The sequence below is a fragment of the Squalius cephalus genome (assembly GCF_949319135.1).
Source record: "Squalius cephalus genome assembly, chromosome: 1".
NCBI lineage: Eukaryota > Metazoa > Chordata > Actinopteri > Cypriniformes > Leuciscidae > Squalius > Squalius cephalus.
In genome coordinates this window covers 32155408-32173463 of record NC_137122.1, presented here as the reverse complement: position 1 = coordinate 32173463, position 18056 = coordinate 32155408, and the positions used below count along the sequence as shown (strand labels likewise).

Genomic DNA, 18056 nt, shown 5'->3' with positions numbered 1-18056 from the left:
AAACTGAAATATAAGTTAAAGCTAAATTAAAATTAGTAATACAAATTAATAAAATTGACAAAAAGCACATAACAAAATTGCAAAAATTAAAACTGAAAATACTGTGTATATGTGTTATGTGTTTATTATATATATATATAATATATATATATATAATATATATATATATATATATATAATTTAAAATGTGTAAGCATATATGAGAGATAATATATATATATATTACACTTTTTTGGCTACTGATATGATTGATATTTCCTGTAAATTTTTTATTTAAGGGTAAAACTCTTTTTAAAGATGTATATATTATGTGCCTTTTGAACTATGAAGCATTTGGGGATTTTTAGGCTACTGTGTCTTATTCGCTGTGCATGTTTATGACTTTGCCTCCACGTGTTCCTCAAAGTCAATTCAGGAAAATGGTCATTTATTGTATGACTTCCAGCCTGGCTCTTGGGTACTGCTTAAGTAAAACAGAAATGGCTCATAATATGAGATTAATAGAAGGAAACATTGTGCTAATACTTCGTTGCCCATAGCTCCCCCTCCCCGTCCTTTCCATTTCCAATATTCTAATGTCCCTTCGCATCTATATGCACTAATAGGTAAACATGAATCTGGAAGGTCTACATTCCAATGAATTAGCATATAAATGACTTCGTCTTATACAAATAGAGCTCTTTTGCCCATAAGTCCCAGTGCTAAGCAAAAGATTGTGTATGTAAAATATGTCAGGGGAAAATGTAAATTAATCTGTCCCACTCATCGTTCAGTCTAATGAGAAAATGGTTTTACCTTTAACCCGACTTTTCTATTTCCAATAGCTCGCTGACATCACTTTCACCGATACGCTCCATAATTGTTTCAAGCAAACGTGCAGCAGCTGTCAATAACAAGCAGGTCTTTTTGGTACAAAGCTCAAATGCGAGAAACAAACAAAAGGTTTAGCATCACGTTTCTATTTCATACTTTCGGAGCCAATAAGTCTGTCACAGTCATGCCATTCTTCTGCCTATAAATATATGGATGGTAATAGTCTCAGACACAATAACATTCATACCACGCTGCCCGTCTCATTTAGCTTTTCATACTCACGGTTGTAATTAAGCCCGCACTTTTTACATGAATTCAAGCTATTTGTTACATAGCTAGAGCTAATATGTTAGAAGAGGCTTATCGAATTGGGTCAGCTAATTAAGCAATTAGCTTATTTCAGCTCAGTACTGACACTTTGCTAATCTAGGCCATTGTGCTCAGTGATATGCCAACACTGAGGCAGTGTTAGTCTCTACCACAGCAGGGCTCTCTCAACCCTCTCGCTGGGAAGGGCTTTTCAAAGCCTTCCCTCCGCCATCAGCTCGCACTTTGAATGACTACACACATCCTTCCACGTTAATACTCCCATTTCTCATGCAAATCCCTGGAATTGAATAGGTTGTTTATTGTGCAGTTAATATATTGAGACATTCATGCCGTGTTGTTGGAGTGTTTGCCTTCTACATTTTTAGCTGTGTTAACACACGTGGAATCCCAGACAGATTACAGTGCGATAGTGTTAAAGCCCTGATGAACGTCTGCTTTCGCGTGAGGTTCGAGGCGACCGCAGGCTTCGTTGCGTGCTTCTAAAGTGTCGAGCTTTTAATGATAAAAATCCAACACCATCTCTAATTAGAAATGCGTCTCTCAAGTCACTTTTTCCACTTGGTCTGCTTTGGGTATCGCAGGGTTTTGTGGCTTTTGTAGGCATTCGGAGAGCAAACAAAGAGTTGGGATGCGTGTTAAGATTTGCTGTCCAAATAGTTTTGATCGGAAAATGCTACAAGACGCACTGTATTGTCGAACATTAACTTTAATTGGCCATGGCTCGCTGAAAAATGTTTTCTGTTCAGATGTCTATCATGGAAAGAATGCTGTGAAGCAGTGTTCGTTTAATGAATAAAAATATTTGCAATTAGAGCCTATAGGCTAAGGAATGGGAGTCAAGTCTTGGAAAGCCTGTAATTATATCGCAATAAGCATCTCCTAGCTGCATTCTTGTGTGAATGTGCAAAAGTGTGTTTGATATGAAAAATAATTGCACTTTCAAGTTCAAAGCACACTATTATACCTTTATCAATTGGATTTATTTATTGCATGCAATGCTCCTTGTGAAGTCTCGTGCGCATTTCTTTCTTTTTTTCGTAGTTGTTGTTGTTGTTCTTCATGTAAACACACGAATGCAGCTTAAACTCATTTTAGTGTTGAAAATACCTTGCTGAAGAGGCCAAGCAGCCTGTCTTGTTCAGTAAGGCTATTAAATCGTGGTATGTATTAGAGTGTGTGCTAATTACAAAAGAGCTTAACCTCTTTATAGAGGAGGATAATGTTTGCTTGGTTGGAGAATGCTTTGAATATTAGTATGTATTGGGTTTTCGCAATTTCATAAAAAAATAAATATATATGCACTGCAAAACAGTTTAATTAGAATATATGTTTTGTTTTCCTGTAAAAAAAAAAAAAAAAAAAAAAAGAAAGAAAGAAAAAAACACCCCAAAACAAACATTTAACCAATTTAAATATTTGAATAATTAACTTGATAAAGAAAAAAATATATATTAGGACTTTATTTCAGAGAATATTTTGAGTTCCTTTTAAACATTTTGTGCTCAGACTGGAAAATTAGGCAAATATAGTTGAGATTTTAGAGACCGTTCAAAAGTTTGGGTCAATAAATGTTGGAAAATTGAATAATAAAAAATTACTCACTCTCGTGTAGTTTCAAACCCGTAAGGCTTTTGTTCATCTTTGGAACTCAAATCAAAAAGGTCTCCGCTCTTTTTGATGAAATCTGAGAGCTTTCTGTCCCTCCATTGACAGCTACGCAGCTACCATTTTGACGCTTCAAAAAGTTCATAAAGAGATTGTAAAACGAATCCATATGAATTGAGCGGTTTATTCCACATTTTCTGATGAGACTCCATTGCTTTATATGATGAACAGATTTAATTTAGGCCACTTTTATTCACATGTAAACATTGATCAGTGAACATAAACAGAAGCTCAACCGAACCTGCTTGATGCACGAGAACAACCTCTTGCTGAAGCTTAAACGTGTTGCGTAACACACGAGAAAGAACCCCATTGGTTCTCACACGTCAAGCGAACATGTTTGAGCTTCCTTTTACCACAACTGATGTGTGAGTTGATGTTCATCATATAAAGCGATCGAGTCTCTTCAGAAAACCGCTTGTACTAAACCGCTCAATTAAATGGATTATTTTTACGATCTCTTTATGAACTTTTTGAAGCTTCAAAGTGGTAGTTGTGTAGCTGATTTTTGGGTGAACTAACTCTTTAAGAAATGTCTTGAGCATCACACAAGCATATTAGAATGATTTCTGAAGGATCATGTGATGCTGAAGACTGGAGTAATGATTTATTCCTCACAGGAATAAATTATGTTTTAAAATGTCTAAAGTATAGATTTTTTTTTCACGACATTGCTGATTTTACTGTATTTTTGATTAAATAAATGCAGCCTTGGTGAACATAAGAGACTTCTTTCAAAAATAAAATCAATCAGGGAGAAAACAAAACAAAACATACCACCCCCAAATTTCTGAACGTTATACAGTATATTTAACATTTTTCAGCTGCAAGATAGGTCTTCTTAATGAAATGACGTTAATTTCCACTTTGTCCCTCGAAACACACAAATAAAAGTAGGTGAAACCTACACCAGTGTTTTTAACACATGCTCTTTAATTTTTTCCAGTGTCAGGGGTTTGATTTTCCATATAGACCGTCGGAGGCAGCCTACATGGGGGGTAAGTAGCCACAGCTGATCACAGAGGTGCAGGAGCACGCCTGCAGCAGGGGTAATACATAATGCGGGTCATTGCTCTGAGGTGACATTTATCACATGCTGTGCAATGATCTCCTTTTTGAATATGAGAGAGCGAGCGCCTCAGTCACACAAGTATGGTAATGTGTCCAATATGATCCACTTATTTCCCAAAAGCAGAACCGAATCCAACATGGCTGACTCGTGCTTCTCTTGAAAGCATTGATTTGACATGGCAGAGCGGCGCAAAGCCCGGTGAATGGATCATGCTTAAACACACGTCTGGCAGCTCTGTTTGGCTATGCAGAAAAAGGAGCGTACAGCATTTTCTTTTGTACGAGTCAGGGGGAACGGTTGTTTCTGTACGAGGCCCAGAGCGCCATCTCTGTTCTCTCTTAAATCTCTCGAAGATTTCCGCACAGAGCCAACCTGATTTTTTTGAAAGTTTCCAAATCGGTTGTGATGGATTAAGTAGTTCCAGGCGGATCCGACACCGTGTAGCGCTTGGCAATGCGTAACGGTCATTTTGATGATTAACAGCGGATTTTACTTCCCAAGGGACTGTGAATGCTGAGAAACCGGAGATATTCTGCTAGTGACCCTTTGACGGCGCACACTTTAAACACCATTATCATCAAAACTCCTCTCTTTTCCGCTCTCGTGGCACCCCGGCCTGCATTGTTAATATTATAATGCCAAAAATGATCCATTCTGGTATATATGTAGGCCACTGTACCCCAAAGCCTAAGTGATAATAAGATTTTACCGACTAACCTGTGCGTTGTAGATATGAGATGTTCAATCATCTTGAAGTTGCTCTATTTAATAATCCATCTGCCAATTAAGCCAGTCAGTGGTGTTGAGGCCCACAAAAGGTTAATAAGCCTCAGCTGCAGTGTGGTTATCCTGGGTAAATGTCACTTAGATGAGGGGCACACAGGGTCAAGATCTCCCTCCAGATCTAAATTTAATCACACCGCGTGTCCACTGGCCTCCTCTTCACCCTAATTAGTGTCTGGCCTGAGTCGGAGCGTGCGATCGGGTCTCTCCTCACCCCTCCGCACGCCTTGCACACGTGACCGGCTAACAAACTAGCGCTCAAAGTCAAGCGCAAAGCCACCGGTGCCTTAATTGCCTGTTCGGGCCGAGGTTGTCGGTATCCTCTGAGGTTGTGAGATCATCAGTGGGATTTCGAGCCATATGATGTGGTAAATCTTGTAAGTCGTTGTGTTAGAGGTTTGTTTAGTTCGAAATTCATGGTTGGACTCACTCGGCTAACTTCATTAAAGACTTTGTCAGAGTAGTTAACGCGGGGAGCAGGGGTTAATGCTGCCATATTGTTTGTTTGCTAGGGAGACGATGCCGCCGCATGTTTTTCCGCTCGCCGCGGCTATGTGCTTCTCTATATGCAGTGTGGAGGAAACAGGTGCTTGAGTATTTAATTTCAAATATTAATATAAATTAGACGCAAAATGGGTAATCATTCTCCTGCCCTACAGAAATGATTAACATCATTTGGATAAATAACCAGATGGCAGAATCACAGAATTGAGGTAGATTTATCTTAATTAATATCTTGAATCTACTTGGAGAAAGGTAAATGACTCCACCGGGGCCGGAGATGTGTGTTTATCAGTGAACCTCTCTTAAAGTGGGCCACATAGTGGCTGCCGGGAGAAATGAACACACTCTTTCTTGGTATGTATGAAACTGACACATGCACACAGATTTTCTCTTTCTCCATCTCCGGTTTTATAAGCCACACAACAGTGTCTGTTGAATAATTTCAGCCTAATGGAAAGGAGATTTAGTGTAAGAAAAGTACCGTGGAAACTTGCCCAGTAATCGCTGGCTTGTGCATACAGGTATATTAGAAGGTAAATCGCTTCCAATTGCGCAGTTGAGGTCTTTATCCTATCAGTTATTCTCTTCCAACTCGTATAAAACAACTTTCCGCACTTCCAAGCGGTTGTGAAATTCCTTTATTCCGTCTCATTGAAGCTCGTTATTTAAAATGTTAATCATCTTATGTTAGAACCGCACAATAGAGCCTAAATAAATTGATGTATTGGCGTAGTTTTAAATTAATTCATTTGGTTTCCTACTGTGTTGCATAATTATACTTAAGTGCTTAATTACATATTTAAATGGTGCCTTCAATTACTCTGGCTTAATAAAATATCATTAGCGTGTCTCCCAAGTTATAAGCTTCAGAGACATATATTAGTCTAGCAGGCTAAAAAATATTTGATTATGGACAGACAGGAGTTTGGCAAAAACCCAGGTCCAATCTACAGTGAATCTCTGTTAACATAGAAGCCGCTGCTCACATCAAAAATTGACATCGGAGTTAACAAACAATGTGAAATTTACATATTAATTAGCACTGGGCACTGTGGGCTGAATTTGAATATCCGCTCTCAGTCTCCGTGAAGTATCTGTGTGAAGTCACACTGCCGCCGTGTGGAGGTGACTTATGGATTTAATGGAGAAAATACCCCGGCTTCACCTCCACTGTCATCATCCAACATCTGCATTTAAAATACCCAGCTTCACCCACTTGTATGTAAATAAATTTTCACCACAGCCAGAACTGTCAGCCTTCTTTTAAAACCGTAAAAGCTTAAAGGTTTTAATTTTTCCACAAAATTCCAAAGAGAACCTTTTAATTTCTTTTAAGCAGACATTTTTCAAAAAGAAAAAGAATAGGATCTGAAAGATAGGGATATTGACATATATATTACAAATATAACATGGTCTTGATTTATAACATCCTTGTAATTAATATTAAGCACATAAGTGTACTTAAATGTTTTTTTTTTATAAAATAATCCTCGTAGAAGTTAAATTGCGTCCAAAATCACATACTGTCAGAGTATGTACTACACACGCACTGTACAACATACTACATTCGTTACTTTAGCATTGTCATGTGACCTATGACGCCACCATGTACTGTTCCCCACCATTTACAAATACAATGCTGACTCTCCCATGGACACAATAGTAAAGTGCCCATCAGAAGCACACTTCAAAATCACTGCAGATGTACTAGGTCATCTGGGTATAGTATTTTTCGTCTACTGTTTTATGAATATACGGCATAATCTGCCATACTATTCATTTCGCATACTGCTTTTTACGGTAGGCATATTTGGATCCCTGACCAAAAATAATGATCCGCTGTAAAAGTTTGACATCACAGTTACAGTATAGTGTAGTTTAGAGCATTGTATTGACCTATTACAAGCCAGCACTGTAACAGTCCTTTTATAGCGTAATATAAACATACATTTTTTTTGGCAGAAAACAAATCTTTAAGTGTACTTCACTACTGTTCCAGTGTTCAAAAGTTTGGGACTGGAAAGGATTGGGATTGTCTTTTTTTATTTGTATTTTTTATTTTATTTTTTAGAACTTTTATTATTTTGTTAATGCTTTTTATTCATGCATTAAATTGATCAAAAGTCAGTATGACCGTAAAGATTTTACATGGTTACAAAATACTATGCCGCAAAATAAATGCCGTTGTCAAATAAACAGCCATTTTCCATTTAAATGAATAAAATACATTTTTAAATATATTAAAATTGAAAACTGCTGTTTTAATTGTAATACTACTTTACAATATTACTGTTTTATAATATTTTGATCAAAAATAAATGCAGCCTTGCTGAGCATAAGATGACAAATAATATATTGCTGACTCTAAACATCTAAAAATTACAAATAACCTTTTTTTATGCGTTTATTTTTCATTGGACATTGCGGGACACTGTAAAATACTCTGAAAAGATTGATTATTGATTTTAGAGTTCCTACTCACAACGATTCGTCAATGTTTCATGCAGTTTAGTGGTCGGCGAATAAATGCAGATTTTGCCTTTCAGGCTGTATTGTGATCATGAAATCTCACGCCAGCATATTGGGAGAAAGACCTTGCCCCCTCTGCTCTCCTAATATTCACTAATATTCATTTAATTTATCACCCTCAAAGGTGCACAGAACTGTTGATTAATTTCCTCCAGTTATGGTGCAGAATGCTTATTAAACTGATTACAGCAGTTCCCACATATCTACACGTCTTTTCGTATGTTTAACATCTATACTCGTAGTAGACGATGAGGTTCTATAGCAATGGCCCCTGGGCAAATGGTTATAATTAGAATGCAGATCAATTGGGAAGCAGGTAATTTACCTTTAGGGAAGAAAGTCTAATTATTGCCTTTGAAAACCTAATTTAGCGTCAAACACTTCAGGTGTCTCATCGGCAAGAGGGGGGAAATCTGTCCCGGAGCATCGCAGTAGCTCTCCGCTCTCCTTTGTGTCTCCAGTTGCGTTTTGAGGAAACCTGAGAAGCCTGCTGAAGAACGAGGCATGTTCTTCCTCATCTCCCACTCCATCTAGCTGTGAACGAGATCTGAGATGGGAGAAGGACTCGTCGCCTCTCAGTTAAATGCTCCTAGCAGGTAAGGCCGTACCTGACAGATGGTGTTTGTGAGTGATGCCCGTTCCCAGTCGATCAGGGCCCCAGGAAACGCTGGAGGAACGTCTCCACAGAGCGTCCCTCGCAGCCTGATGGCATATGCTCTGCAGTGGCCTACACCTGCTGAAGGACGGCGCTCACACCCACGTCCCTGGGCGGCCCAGCCAAGCCGGGGTGTTATTCACAGCTCAGCCCCTCGCTCAGACTGGTAAATAAAGCCGAATACGCTGCGGCGGGAGGGGCTGCCACCTGGACTCGGTCTGGGGAAACATCTGCACAAGCTCTTATTCGGTGGTCGTTCTCTCGTGAACGTGAGCGTACGGCTCCGCTATAGTCGTTAAATTCGCCAATCCGTGGATTGGAAGGTCACCAAGACGTCCTCAGCTGAAACAGTGAAGAATGCTCCAACTGTCTGCGGTTAGCCATGTCCAACTGGAAAGCGTTGAGGTGACAACACAGAAAGTGGCGATTAGGCCCCGCTCGCCTGAGCCCGAGCCAATTCGGCAGTCTATGAAACCTCAGGCTAGGGAGTGCGATCTGGCGCTCTGTCACAGACTGAGTCGTGCTGGTTCCAGCTCCAGACCCACTCCACTTTCCAAACCATCTCCATCTCAGCAGATCTTGGCCGTCTTCGGTCCCCGCGGGCCACTGGAAAAATAATATGCTTTGTCTGTCTGTGTGTGTGTGCGTGCCTGCGCGCATGTGTGTTTTGCGCCTCTCCCGAAGACAAATACGGCCTGCCTTCATGCTATAACAGCCATTACTTAATTGTGCCGGATTTTCCGAGCAGAGTGTTGCTTTAATTAAGCAGCTAATTGCAATGTAGTTCTTGATTAGCTTTGGGGGATGGGAACGTTCAGGCAAGGCTGATATGTTGTGCACACTTCAGAATCATTTACAGAAATTGAAGCTAATTTCACTCTCTGTGTCTATTGCTGCATTAATTTAATTTGGGTTGCTTTTAGCTCATTAACACTTCTAATTAATACGTTGACATCACCATTAAGATGTCTCTTTGAAATTGCTGTCTCCAGATAATCAGGATGGAGGAGGCTGACGGATGGCACAAGAGACAGAGAGGAGGAGAGGTTCGGGAAGGACAGGGACTCCCCCCGTACTCGTTTGTAAATCAGCAGCAGCGTATGATCATGGACTCTAATAGGGCTTTGTGGCAGGCGGCGAAATTGGAAATGAAAGGCAAGTTGATTGTTTTAGATTTGACGGAGGTTACAGTGTGTAGAGGTGTTTGTGGAGGAGACGGCTGAGCTTGGGGTTGCCGGTATGGGCCAGATGCTGTACACAGCTGAATCTCACGCTTGACTGGCTTTGTGTTTGGGTTTGTCACTTTAATGAGCAGAATTTAGTGACTATGGGAGTATAATCCTCAGGGTGAGGATGCTATCCAGTTCATCACACTGTCATCACTTCCTGCTCTCTCCACACTCCATGCTCATTTCCACAGCCTCGGATCAAATAAATTTAGCTATGTATTTGTATTTAATTTTCATTATCTGTAAATGTTTGCTGTGTAAAGAAGCCCCTTTAGCTGTAAGGAAACCCATTGGTTTTTTCCAGCTCCCATGGAGGCCTGGCCTTCAGAGGAATTATAGAAGTTCGCCAATGACTATTTAATTAAAATCTGCCAGAGATTATAATATAAAAAGTGAACTTGTCACCCTCAACCCTCAGATGTGAAATTAAGTAGCTGTCAAATGCCAGGGTTTGTGACTGTGAGTGCTAGGCAGTCGTTTTATAAACAAAGAGTGCGGTAAAATTAGTGACGTTTCTACGCTGTCCGTTTCTTTATGGCCTTGTTTTGTGTTTAATATGTCAACAGCTGGAGTCTTAGTCTCATTCTTTGGATCAAACACTTTTAGCTGCCAGCAGATGTGCATAAACATTTCTATCAGTCATGTGTATGCATTAAATAACAGCATAAGCAGCTTAGATGTTATATTTTAGCATGCAAAATATATCTTTATTTGCACACATAGTAATGGTAAGTAAACCTGTGTAAAACGAAGGGGGGAGAAAAGGAAGTGATTGACTTTCTGTTGCCTCCAGCCCCCCCATCAAGAGCTGCAAATCAACAACATGGCAAAAAAGCTCTTATTTAACGCGTAAATCAATGGTTATCTGCAGAGCTTTCTTTCCTAAAAGCTCTTCTTTAGGTTTGTTTTGAAGCATTCTCCAAGAGACAAACCTACTGTAAAAAGCCTTCTGTCTAACACTTCATTAAAAAGTGCCTTGGAATAAGAGTCACAGGGGAGATGAACCCTGCGTCATGTGTAAAAGCTATCAACAGCTGCATCAATTAACCTCCCGGCCCCTCGGGGCCCATTAGCAGGAGAAACACCCTTTCAAATTGCATGTTTCAGATTACACAGGAGCAACTAGCCCCATAAATGGTCTTATTTGCTTTTCCTATAGAGTTTGGTTTGTTAAACAATTTCGTGCTAAGAAGACATCTTTATTACCAGTGAGTGTGTGTGCACGTATATGTTGGATGTGTAAATGTATCATGTCTTGCTCATTGCCTGTTATGCAGAAAAGGGACATGTTTCGCAAAGAGACAAAAGGACCCCAAAGACCACAGACGTGCACTGAGGTTATAACTGACCTCTGACTCATTTGTGCCGTCACTATTAAGACTATTCTGAGCAACAAGCCAGTTTATTGTATTACTACTTTTAGTTAACTTGAAATCATTTTTTGATGTTTCATAAAAGACTTGTTTGGTTGTAGATTTAGAAGGTTTAGTATTACTCTTAAGCAGGACATGTATATGCCGTGCTACGAAAAAAAAACAGTCTGTGCGATGAATACATTTACCACAGTAGCACTCGATACAGTTTAGCATGTGAGACGGAGCTTGTTTGTGTGAAGTGAGAATTTGTTGTGTGCTTGTGTGAGGTTGATCTAGGGCTGCACGATTGACTGAAATTAAACCAAAATCACAGTATTTAAATTAATAAATATTTGCGCAGGTGAAGCGCAGCACTGTTTAGAGCGGATCGATCGGTTCGCAGTTAATGCTGCTCTAATTCTCTGTAAGCTGTGAGATTGAGTCATTTACAGTATAATGTCGTGCATTTGAAAAAGTAACACGCACCAAACATCTTTCCAAACTTCTAATGAGAAACGTTTACAAACTAGTTATTCAACAAGAGAACATGTAATCGAGTGTTTGAATAACTTACTTGCGATCTGACGTGCTTCACGTCACATAATGAGGCAGAAATTATATAATTTTATAATATTCTGTACAGTGATAAAGGCTATGTCGATTAGCATAGCATTGCATTATAAATATACTTTGAGGTTTCATCAGTCAAAACGTTTCTGTTACAGCGATAGCTGAATGCCTTTGTCCACATTTCCTGAAACGTCACATTACTCCTATGAGTCTCACTTGTGGACTTTCTGTGCGAGGGCGCCCTCTGGCTACGAGTATGAATGAAACCGATATTACATTGTGTGTGTGTGTGTGTAGTACTCACTAAAGGCCCCGATATACTCACAGCAAAGTTCTTTTTCGTTTAGGGGTAAAACGAAGTTCGAAATACGTGAGCAGCGATATACTGTTATCGAAAATCTGATGCCGCCCACACTGCTGAGAGCGGCGTTTAAATTAATATGTAAATGTGCTGCGTGCTTTCCACTCTCAGTCATAAAATATAAAAATTGAGAAAACAGCTAGCTTTTTCAATAAAACATTAGAAAAGCATATGATAATAACAACGTGGTTTGCACGTGCTCCACGGCACTCCAGTAAAGTCACGTTTATTTACATATCACTTTATACACTAGATAGCTTACAATCAAGCAGCTTTAATGTATTAGACATGAAAAACAGTGTCAGTAGTGTTCATCAGAAGTACAATTGCATTTTTCTGTTATAAAGCAGCTCTCCAGTGTGTTCATGTTTTCACTCGCGGACGTCTGACCGCGACCGACTGAACAGGCCAAGTGAACCAGAAAAAAAATTCACGTGAAAGAAGGCGGAGCCTCCGCACACACCTACCTATTACGTAGTAGCCATGGACCAATGGTAGTACAAAGGTGGTTAGCAGCTGTTTTGAGAGTTCGAAACAGCTTGCCAAAGCGAACTTTCCAGAAAAGTTCGCTTTGGCAAGCTGTTTCGAACTCTCAAAACGAACTCCAAATGAACTTCGTTTCGGCCTGATCTAAATGACGTCACATCAGTTCTTTCTTTGATTTCGCTTGAAGTATATCGGCTCTTAATGCTCTCAACACCTAGCCTAGAAATCTAGACGCACCCTAGCGGCAGCAAAATGTATTTTGCAGCCAGGGCAGTCTAGCAACTCTCCACTGACTTTCGAGCTGCAAAAACCTAAATTGGGTCAGGCCAATCACGTCGTGTATAGAGTAGGCGGGGCGGGCTTAACATAATGACGATGTTGCAACGGTTCCCTGCCACTTGAAAACAAAGATTGGCGGAGCTGCTGGAGAACATTCTTTCGAATCGGCTTTGGCCGCGACTCTGGAGGACTTGGAGTTAGGTTTTTCTTTGAGAAAAGAGCATAGAACGGCACTTAAGTCATTCTTAATAAAAGGAAGATGTGTTCGTAGTTTTGCCGGCCAGATTCATAAGTTGAATCTATCAACTAGCTCCGCTGTTGGGAAAACGCTCTGGTTGGTTGAAGCGCTGTCCTATTGCGTGCAGAGGGAATTTGAAAGACAGCCGTTTATCCCGCCCCTCGGATTGAGCCGTGTCTATGGTGAGTTGCCAGACATAACATCTTGATGTAGGTCTGGCTTGCCAGGCTACTCAACACCTTATTTTGGGTTAAAAAATAGGAAAGGAATAATTTTTTTTTCTCTGGTGTAGAGAAGTGTACAGTAGTTTTTTTTGTTTGTTTTTTTCCCTCTCTCAGTGGATGCATAAGATTTCCTGACAAATTAAGACATTTTTAAATGTCACAGATTTTATTTTTTTATCATGAGTTAATATTTTATAATAAAACCTTAGACCTTTCTAATGATTTATAGTTTTTTTATATATATATAATGATAATAATAATAATGGTTATTATTATATTTAGTTTTCAGAGATGGTAACTGATATGTGCTACAAAACTTTCAACCACTGTAGCACAAGTGCTGTGTGCAAAAAAAGTTGACGCACAGCCCTACTCTACCTCAAATCATTCGGCTCTTTGAGAAGACGCAATTACTTTTCTAAGCATTTGGTTTAAGGATTTTTGCTTGGCAGACCATTAAATAGGGAAAAAATGGCTATTTTCACTTGGGTTAGTTAGCACCACACCGAACACCTGGACAGAATAGTAAGGTGTTAAAAACCACTTTGCACACCTTAGAAACACTCTTGCAACACCCTATATGACTATAGCTAGTTTTATCTTAGCACCACTCGCATTGCACTTTGATAATATAAAAGTCTAGTTGTTATTGTTCCCTGACATAGTTAACCAATCAAAAGAATCTTTTAAGGAGGTGATGGCATTAAAGTACTGTGTCAAGAGATGCTTTACTTTTTAAGAGTTATAACAGTCCTAATCCAGTGATTGGCCAATCTTTTAGCATGTTATTGAAATAGTAAATACTACAGAGCAGTGTGTCAGCTCTATGGGGAGCATGAGAATTTACTCCACTGTTTGCACTTCCTGCTTCTCGGCTTTCACAGAAAGATTCACAGTGGAAAATTAGCACTCTACAACTTGATTGTCTAATATCTGAATATATAGCCTATATATATATATTTGTAATGCTTAGCTTTTTTGACCTAAAAACGCTGAATAAACGACTATATAAAGATCCATGTTATGAATACTGGCAGATGTTCCTTTTGATCCTTGAGCTTAAATATTCTTGATATTTTGGATGTAATTATTAGTCAGTTATTCGTCTTAATCCAAGGTGAAGCTCATTAATTCAACTTTATTTTTTGCCTTGTAAAGTGATTTCTAAAGAAGAGGTTGCCTATTTTGAATGTTAATACTGTGACTTGCTCTAATGCAACAAGACGTTTTGAGGACACCTTGGTGTGTCTAGGGTGGGGTAGAAACTCAAAAACCTCAGACCATTTTAGATGAGGCATTAAAATGACACGCCTCCATCTCAACCGTTTCTGCTTAATCCCGACTATTTTGTTTCTGCCGCATATTCGCGGCATAATTCAGGCAAGTTTTTAATGATTTCGAGTCTAAATCCACGGCTATCATCCACGCTATTCTCCACCGGCTCTAGTGCTCAATTATAGTGTATTTTTAGAGGTGAGCAGCACACTTGTGTGTTTGGTTTGAATATTCCCATTATGTGTGGGATCTCAGGTGGGGTGGTGGGGGGGGGGGGTGGATAAACAAACCCCCCTAGCATTCGTCGACGCGGTGCATCCGACGGCGATGTTTATCCCTCAATTCGCTCTGACGACACAACCCAGATGCATTAGCAAACCCCAGACCAAATCAAGAGTAATAAAATCATTCATTTTGGTTAATGAGGATATTAACAGCAGCAGTTGTGTTTAAGCACAAACAAGAACAACAACATTAATAATTGCAACTCTCTAGCGCTTGGCTGATGTAAGCGTTTAATAATTAACAACTCTGTGTCTTATCCCCCAAAGGTTTGCCTCTTATTATCCAACTGAGTTACGAACGGGTAATTACTCTGCCACTGGATGGTCAAAACACTCGTCTCGAATGCATTCAGGTCTGCGGTATCAAACCCCTCATTCAATCAATTCTCTGTTCGTCTCGTGTTTATTGTTATAAAGTCGAGAACGTGCCGTTTCGATTTATTTATCTCCTTTTTTTTTTTGCTTTTTTTTTTTTTGCTTTCACTGGAGGATTACTCTTTTACCTCCTGTGTTTACATATTAGTGCTAATCCAATTGAGTCAACAAGGGCACTTAGCATTGACTGAGGAACTGAAGGGCGGAGGGGTGGTTATTAATTTAAGACGTATTCCAGATTTTAAGCTTTCGGGGAAATAGTTCTGAAACATCTGTTCTGACAATCCCAGCAAATGGTGTGTTTTCTGGGTTAATGACTCAGCTGCGTGTCAGGGCCGTGTGCTTTTTGAAGCGTGCTTCCGCGACCGGCCTGTAGAGGGCGCAGCTGAGCCTCCCTCACCCCTGGAGAAATAACATCAACTGTTGTTTTGACATTAGCACTGGGGGCATCGGGAATAAAGAACGGACAAACAAGCAGCGATGAAAGAGAAGATCTCTGGGAAAGGCTCTGTGTGGATGACAAACACGGGCTGCGGGAGACACAGTGGATGTCTGTGTTGCCAGGTTGATTTAAGGGCAAACGGATCGCTGTAATGAGGATTCTGATCCCTGAGCTCTGCTACGACCCTCCTACTCGCCATCATCCCCCTACAATCGGTCGGGACCTTTGACCTGAAGGACACACCCTGTCAGCTGAAACTAATTAGAGTTTGATGACGTGTGACCGGAACGCTGTCTAATGGCAAAATGGGGCAGTTTAGAGAGAAAAAAGACATATGAAAACATGGGAAGTGTCAAATGCTGTGAAGTAAAATGGACAGCACTTACCTACAGATAAGAGGGAATACAGGTAAAATGGGGCGCTTATCCTCATGTTCGTTTGGGGTCTCAGAGACCCCAAGGCCTTTAAAAAAAAATTGCTTATGACAACTGATTTTAAAGTTATTAACTAAATAAACATACAGTGTGCAATATTTTGTATGTTGGATGTTTAGAGATCCCAGATATTACCAGTGTGCTTGATCTCATTAATAATGGCAGGTATTTATTTAGTAATAATAGTAACTTTTATGTTTGCATAGACACAGAAACCTAACAATGATTAACATTGACAGCATCTAAAACATAATCATTTATTAACAACTTTTGTTTGCTTAACGTTTATATAATATTTTAGTTTCATTGAAAATATGAATTCATTCTGTTCTCTGTGATGTATATTTGTTTCAAAATCTTTTCACAAGTTCCTCTGATAATCAAAACAGTTGAAGCTCTGTTTTCTTGCTTTTCTGATTATAAAGATATATTTAAGCACATACATGTATAACAGAGCTTCTACCAACTGTTTTGATTAGATCAGGAAATTGTTAAAATAATTGGATAATAATAATAATAAAATAAGTTAAATTCAATTAATTATAATTTTAACATGTACACTACCGTTCAAAATTTTCGGGGCTTTTTTTTATATAAAGAAATTAATGCTTTTTTTTCAACAATGATGTAATAAATCAATGTTGTTTGATTAAATCAAAAGTGAAGCCATTTATGTTTTTGCAAAAGATTTCTATTTTAAATAAGTGCTGTCCTTTTGAGTTTTCGATTGATCAAAATATCATCAAAAAGATTCCCACAAAATGATCAAACAATGCTTTTCCAACATTGATAATACAAAATGTTTCTTGAGCAGCAAATCATCATATTAGAATGATTTCTGAAGGATCACGTGACACTGAAGACCGGAGTAATGATGCTGCAAATTCAGCTTTGACATTACAGGAATACATCATATTTAATTTTTGAATTGGTTGAACTGTCCCTTTAATGCTGGTTTTTAGTAATAAAAATAAACGCATAAATAATGATACAGATGATTGCGCTTTAATTTCCCACTTTACCTGTATTCATCTACTGAAACAATCACTTCTATACAAATGTAACAATCATCATATGCAGCGTATCGATGGATCTCGAATAAACAGATGCAATTAAACTGACAAATATGGAAGTCTCATTTTACTATGCCACATAAATCTCTCTTATGTGAGGTTCCAGAAGATCAAGTAAATTCTCAATGAGAGCATTTAGCTGACAGATACCCTCATACAGCTTTTAGTGCAGGCACTAACAAGTCTTGAAACGCCTGTCTGACACCTCTCTATCTATCACTGAATTTATGCCTCCTGCAGTCTATTGGCTCATCAGTGAACCAATATTTGTGTACTTCATCCATTTATCCTGCCCTAATTAGTCTCAGATCAATAGTCCAATTGATTTAGCAATACACTTAGTTTTAGAAGAGGTGTCATATACCGACGCGGTGTGCAGACTCGCCATTAGAGGCTTAATGCACTGAAATAGGAAGCAACATTTAAAAGGAGTAATCCTCGCTGTACTACACGTGGACTCCACTGTGACATGTGGTGTTGTGTCAGCGGTTGTACTCAAATGGAGTTTTATCATTAATCATTAGTCGTTCTCTCTCGTTCTCCTACAGGGCTGGGCTGATTCTGGCTAATTAAGCAGTAGCGGGTGTCAGCAAGGCTGCGAGACTTCCTTCTCGTAGCTGTGAAGCCATCCCAGCAAACATGGCCACGAACAGAGGGGCTTTCATCACGTCTGTGTCTGCACTGGCCCGTGCTGGGCCTCCACAACACATAATGCTGCTTGAACAACAGCGATCAAAGCGACTTTTACACCCACTAATACAGATATTAGCGCAAATTAAAAACATTGCAATTGTGCGCCGTTCCAAAACCTTTTGGGAGAAAGTAGGCAGCATCCCTTGGAAAGACCAAATAGGTGATCTTATTCCAGTGTGTACGGCAATGACCTTGTTCAGCACTTTATTGGCATGCCGGTGTGATTGCAACCCACAATTACTTACTCGAGCGAAATTGGGAGGGTGGCGTCGGCGCTTAGAACGTCTTTTGTGCGAGGTAGGACCGCACTAGCAGAGTAACACCCATTAAAAGCTCATTTGCACGGGTAGGCAGTTCATTAATGCAAAGGATAGTAAAATCACACCA

At 39.4% G+C, this 18056-nt stretch overlaps 1 protein-coding gene across 1 annotated transcript in view; it reads left to right on the top strand.

Annotated features, from left to right (window-relative positions):
- micall2a (mical-like 2a) overlaps positions 1-17741 on the top strand; it is a 41501-nt gene extending 23760 nt beyond the window's left edge. Inside the window, exon 19 of the transcript XR_013821275.1 lies at positions 17525-17741. The gene's annotated coding sequence lies outside the window, so the exon portion shown is untranslated. The remainder of the gene's footprint in view (positions 1-17524) is intronic.
- Positions 17742-18056: the final 315 nt, after the last annotated feature.